Below are 6,677 nucleotides of genomic sequence, written 5' to 3'. Positions count from 1 at the left end.
GCACCTCCTATTACAGTGTATCTCAGTTTGCTTTTCTGCTATTGAACACCTGGATGGCAACACATATTTTTGCTCTAGATACAAAGAATTCTGAATTACTCCTTGTTCCTCAAACACTCCAAGTACTTACACTGAATCTTTTAAACTTAGCATGATCTATTTCAGGAATTTCTTGACCCTAACTACTGGCTCTCCCAATTTTGCCAGTCTCCCTTCAGCCCCATTCCCTCAAGCTCAGTTTACTTCATGTGCAGATAGGGATGGCAGTGAGGATCCTGTAATGGGTAGAAATGTGTCCCACAGCATGGTATATCTAAGTCCTAATCGCTTATTACTGTGAAATTAACCTTATTTGGAAATAGGGTCTTTGCAGTTGTGAACAAGTTAAAACAAGGTCATACTGAATTAGAGTGAGCCCCAAATCTGATGATGGGTGTCCTTATAAGTAGGCCATGTGAAGATAGACACACAGGATGAAGGCCATGTGACAACAAAGCCAGAGATGGGAGTGGTAGGTCTACAAGGCCAGGAACACCATGGATTGCTCATAATCCCCAGCAGCTAGGAGAAGGCAAGGAAGGATTCTTCCATAGAGCATGGTCTTACTGATGCCTAGTTTTCACATTCTAGCCTCTAGAACTATGAGAGAATAAATTCCTGTTGTTTCATGTTAACCCGTTTGTGCAATTTGTTATGGCAGCCCTAAGAAACTAACACAAGTCTGGATACACCCACCCACACACACCCACCTTAGGAAACTTGTTGCAGTCTTACTTCTCTGCTTATTTTATTATTATTTCCAGTTTCTTGTTCCTAGTCTCTTACAGATAAATTTGAGACCATTCAATGAAACATGAAAGTTGTCACCTTCAGCTTTTCCCTGCCTGTTATCTCCCAGATCTAACTGGTTAAAATAGACAAAGTCCCCCATCCATCTTCTCTTTGGCATTCTGGTTGTCTTTGTTGAAGTCATCTCCCTGGAATATTGAGATAATTGCCAACAGATCTGCTGTCCTAATCTCTCTCTTCTTTGAGTTAATTTAATTTAGCATTTACTGGGTATCCACTCAGAGCAGCCCAGCTCAAGGGTGAGAAAGTGGGGCTTATTCTGGAAGACGGGAAAATCTCACTGGTACAACATGAAGATGAAATAAGTGAACGAATGACCGTGACGCAAAGAGGCAAAACACTTGCTATGTGGAGGGAGCTGTGTGACAAACCTGCAGATGAGGTAAGAGGTCCTCATACACCAGGCTAAAGAACTTGGATTTCACTCCGTATGCTTTTTTGCCTGCAGCCCAGAGAAAGACGCACAAATCATGACTCACTCTGATAATTTCTGCTTTACTCTATTCTGCAGGAAAAGGGCTGGGCTGTTGTTGGCCGATTCTCTCCTCAGCCCAACCGTAATCAGGTTTCCCTGATCATTTTTCAACTAGACCTGACTTTTGGGCTTCCATTCTTGTTCTGCATTGTCCAGTTTTAGCAAGAATCCTGCTAAGTCAGTTTAACCAGAAGTCCCCACCCTAGAGATTTCTGATTACCCTTGAGATCCTGATCAGGTTCCTCATCCCCCCACCATCCCTCAGGTGATATCAGATCACCCTGGCCTACCTTCAGCAAGAATCCCCTCAGGTGAGGTCACTTTAGCCTGAATGCCCCTTTACCCCTAATGTTTCCCCTTAGTAATATTCTATCCACTGAACTCTCCCACACTGCTCCTTGGCTATGAATTCCCACTTTTCCTTGTTGTATTTGGAGTTGAGCCCAATCACTCTCCCCCATTGCAAAACCCTGTTTTCAGTGGTCCATGCACCTATCCCAATAGTCCCCTGAATAAAGATTGCCTTGAGGCAGGAGATAGATGGGCTCCAGGCTAGACATTTACAACTGGCCTCCTGTTCACACTTCCTGGGGTGAGAAGAAGATGGGCTCCAGGCCAGACATTCATTACCAGCCCCCTGTTTACATTTCCTGAAGCAAGAGACAAACGGGCTCCAGGACTACATATTTATGACCGGACTCCTGTCTATATTTCAAGATCTGCACCTCGATATAAAAACCAGCAAGAGAAATAGGGTAAATAACCGGACATTTGACATTTTTATGGCAGGGACAGGGAGGGGCTAAACCTTGTTAAAAGATCAAGAGGTCATACATTTCTCCATCCTTGGGGCAAGGGAAACATCGCACATGCGCAGAAAGGCTCCTTGCGGGTCAAAAAGGAGGGGGCACCACCCCATAATATGTGATGCTAAGGCCGTCCCATAGGCCTCTGGGCTGTAATCCATCTTGGAAAAAAGTTGTGCACGCGTGTTGGGGAGGGTCCTAAGGCAGGTCAGGTGTGGAAAAAGAAACCAGATAATTGGTCAAAGGTAAACAAAGACCCGGAAGAACTGCCCTATATAAATGACCTAACCGCCTCTTAATTGCACTCCTCCTCATTAGGCAGGATGCCCACATCCTTTCTCTCGGGGTGTGCATCTCTGCCTTGCTTCTGTCTTAACTAAACACACTTTCTCTGTTTGCTCTCCCACTTGTTGTTGTGCTATGTCTCTAATAATAAACTTTGTACCTGTTTTTACAGTTTTTGCCTCCGTGAGAAATGCATTTTTCACTGGAGGCAAGAGCCAGGGGGTCTGGTGGCTAGGATTCCTGGTTTTCATCCAGGCTACCCAGGTTCAATTCTTGGGCAGGGAATTAAGATCTCGCTTCACGCCACCACTCACCGCTGCCTCCCCAAGATCAGCCTTATTGTGCGTTAACTAGTGTCATGAATAATTTTTCTGTAACACTATCATAAGCTGTTATGGGTCTTTTAACAAAATGGAGTGTTGATGAACGGTTCTCATTAGGCTAAGGGGATCTTGACAGGTACTAGAGTTCAGTTAGTATTTTGGGGAAACCCAGGAGAGAGATGTGTGGGCTGCTGGCTTACTGACTTGACAAGAAAGTAGACAGTTAATAGTGAGTACAGGAATTGAAGGCTGGAAAGTCGGCTGCCCCATAACTGTGATTGAATCCAGTCGCTGAAGGGGGCTCTTGTATGTCTCAGTCACCATTAGGTTGTGGAAAGACATCGCCAGGTAAGAATTCTCTCCCAGATCTGTGGAATGTCTGGGAACCAAAACCTCTTGGTTTGTAATAGCTTGCTGAGAAAAGGCATCCTAAAGCCTGTGTTGTGGGCTTTGGAAATGAGAAAGGTCTGGCTCCTAAACCTCATCCTGAATGGTAAGAGCCAGAATTCTGAACTGTAAGGTGGGCCCTGGGTCTGGCTCACGCTGGTAGCCTTCCTAGGGACTCCCCAGCTCTGCCATGAGGAAGGCTAATGGGACTTAACAAATGAGACAGATGTACCATCTAAAACCAGCTTGATGTGAACATAGCTATCTTCCCTGTGGCTTGGATGATGTAGATTTCCCACTTTAAGAATAGATCATGTAAATGTTACTTTGTCTTCCTATTTTCTTTCTTTACATTATCTCTTCTAGTTGAAAGGTTATCATCTACTTCTATCCTTAGCCTCACTTCCAAAAACATCTGCCTTTATCCCCCACACAACTACTTGGTATAATTTCTTTAAAAAGGTTGTTTGTTTGTTTTTGTAAGAAAACTTCCGTGGTTTTATTGTAACATGAGGCATTGAAACAACTGAACAAATCAGTACGTCTGGGCAGTGAGGCAGCAGCTTTCTCCTTCACTTCTTTGGGTTACTAAAACAACTTGTCAGTAGATTAAAAAAAAAAAAAAGACAACCTTTTGCATTAATTTGGGTTTCCAAGTCATGCGCTGGTACAGCACAAACTCCTCCTGTCAGATGCAACTAGTCTAGCGTCCAAACATCACACACAATACCTCAGTAGCAGCGGGCGTACTGCGCTCACTCCCACCGTGGCCCTGCCCATTTGTGTATGATATTCGGAGCACCTGGAGAAGTGTGAATAGTATCGGGAAGAGGAGGGAGGAGGAAACAGCATGAGTGCCTGGCTGGGAGAGCGTTAGCCCAAGTTGTGCAGGGCAAGACTGAACCTGTCATGGGTGCAAACCCAAGCATCAGTTGATGTTCTTTAATAGGAACATCTGATGGAACCCCGTGGTAGGGTCTTCACTTGCGTTGAGCTGGGCTCCAACTGTGTTGTTGATGCAGCTCTCTGGCATGGGCTGATGATGCTGAGCCGTGATGCTGTGCTGGATTTTGAGGCATGGAAGCTAGACAATTTCTCCACGATGGCAGCTTTCCCCTGAAACTGCTGTCCTTTCCAGGTAAGGCACGGTGTGTCAATATAAATTGTGCCTGGTTGGGTTCTGTCGTTATCAAATAACCGGTAGTAATGTTGAATGAAACTGGATACAATCTGCTCCCGAACTGGCTTGTCTCCCATTCTGGAGCATCACCGGTCTTGTTGAGACCCAAGGGGCTGCAACGATGGCGACAGCAACCCAGCACGGTCTGTCTGTTCGTTTGTTTTAAAATTTACTTACTCTAGTAGTACAGAGCTAACACCCTGATAAATGCTCAGAAATCATCCAGTATCAGACTCCTTAACTGAGTTGAAAAAGCCTGGAAAAGTTAACAGCCGCATTTGAGGAATTTCTAGGGACACAGCAAGTACATCTGACCCCTCATTTCCGGGACTCTTTACAGGGACCATTGCCTTGTCTCTCTGTTAATTACAGAGCCTTCCCATTGCTGGAAGCCGGACACTCCAAGCCCTTGGACTTCTCCCTTGCTTTCTCCACTGAACCCTCCCGCCTTGCGTAATTCCTCCTACTCCCACGCCATCTCCACCGGTGGCCCCCGCCCGGGATCCAGGAGTTTCTGGGGGTCAGCCCCGCCAGTGCCACGTTCGTTCTCTGACGCAGGTGGTCGCGCCTTACAAAGGCCCTGAAGCCTAGGGAGGGGTGGGCTGGCCGCAAGGGAGGGTCTAGAACAGTGGCCTCTCTGCCGTCGCTCTTCGGGCTGGGAAGGCGAGGATCGGGGAGGTGTGCATCCTGCCAAGTACATAGGCGCCCGCGCGGGAATTTCTAAGGGTGGGCGCTGTATCTCAAACAGGCTACTCCGGCAGACGGCTGGACCCAGGAACCGCCCGCCACTGTCGGTAACCACCGGTCACCAACTTTGGTTCCGTGACACCGCCGTAAGAAGGGCTCGCGCTGGCCCTATCACCCTTGGAGGGGTGACATTACGGGGTCTTAGGTAGTTCCTCCCCTCTCCCATAGATGAATGGGAGAGGCCTTGGGGATGAATGTTTATTCCCAAATTGCCACGCAGATATTTGAAATCAGAATTAACCAGAATTTCAGTTCTCCCATTTCTAGGGCGAAAGGTTGTTCAAAGAAATTTAAAAAGCAAATCGTTTTCCTAGGGAATCTCCTGAAAAAAGGAAGCGAACACGTTTTTGCCTCTTGATCGTTCCGATGCGTTGTTGATGACAAATTGAATAAGCGAGAAGAAAAGGCGTGGCACCGCGCTGGCTTTCCTGCACCGCCGCTGTTGCGCACCTGCGGGGATTCCTCACATTCGCAAATGAAAAAGAAAAGCTGGTCTCCCAGAGTTGAGCACCACTGCCGAAGGGCAAATCGCCCCCGGGTCTGAGCTTCCATCTTCTCCTTCGACTACAGCTCCTCACCGGGTTTTACGAATTTGCCTTCCCTCTCCTTAACACTTCCACCGACGTCTCTGATACCCAGCGCCTTTTGCACTCGTCTTTCCTACTGGGGACTTAAAAAAAAAAAAAAAAAAAAAAAAAAGATCTGCGAGTTCAGTTTCTTTCGACTGTTGTCCGCCCAGATCCTGAGGGCTCAGTGAATGCCACTCAGAACGAGAACAGGGAGCCCTTTAAACCTGGAACCTCGCAACAAATCCTTTCCCAACAGGTCTTAAGACTGGTTAGACTGTGTTTCACCCAGTGAGTTGTGCATGGCTAAATCAACGTAGTGGTCCATTATTATTATTTTTTTTAATGGAAGAGACTAGTGGAGATTAGATGCCAGAGCACATTGTTCTAGTTTTGGAAATGAGTCCATAGACTCTGGTATGTCCGAAATAGGGCTTTTGTTTTTTCAAGATCTGCTAGAAGTAAGAATGAGGGGAGTATCCACCAGCAAGAAACCACTGGTTACCTCATTACAGTTCCTATCTCCACAAGTTTATGGGTTCTTTTAAAGAACAAAAGGAGACAGCCCCACCTCCCAAACGCTTTTGGTTCGGGGATCAGCACAGGGTGTCTGGGAAGTCCTCAAAAGTAAACTCACAATCTAGGTTTGAAAAGCCATCCAAGCATGTGTTTTTGAAATCTACCTTAAATAACCATAGATAAAGCTGAATTTGCATTTGAAAAGGGATCCAGATATACATTTAAAAGAGGAATCAGAGGAGTCCCGGCTTTATTGGGAACAACAAAGAGAAGCATGGTCTTGAGTGAGGAAAATGAAAGGAATTTTTTTGTTGTGTTACTTTTAACTTTTAGAACACTTGACAAAATTCTGATTATAGAGGGGGCTGCTTTTTCTTATCAGGCTACGTCAGGTCAGTATTGTTCCCTAAGTTTTGTTCCCATTTTATACATATGTGCATATTTACATCCACATAAATACATATGTACTGGATACAATGTTAAATATATTTCTTTGGCTTTCAATTTAAAAAAGTGTGAGAGACAGTAACCATATTATTA

At 45.7% G+C, this 6,677-nt stretch overlaps 1 pseudogene; it reads right to left on the bottom strand.

Annotated features, from left to right (window-relative positions):
• Window positions 1-3,998: 3,998 nt before the first annotated feature.
• LOC136121541 (nuclear transport factor 2 pseudogene) lies at window positions 3,999-4,382 on the bottom strand (annotated as a pseudogene).
• Window positions 4,383-6,677: the final 2,295 nt, after the last annotated feature.

This window comes from Phocoena phocoena, chromosome 3, assembly GCF_963924675.1.
Source record: "Phocoena phocoena chromosome 3, mPhoPho1.1, whole genome shotgun sequence".
NCBI classification, from domain to species: domain Eukaryota; kingdom Metazoa; phylum Chordata; class Mammalia; order Artiodactyla; family Phocoenidae; genus Phocoena; species Phocoena phocoena.
This window is presented reverse-complemented; position numbering and strand designations above follow the sequence as displayed.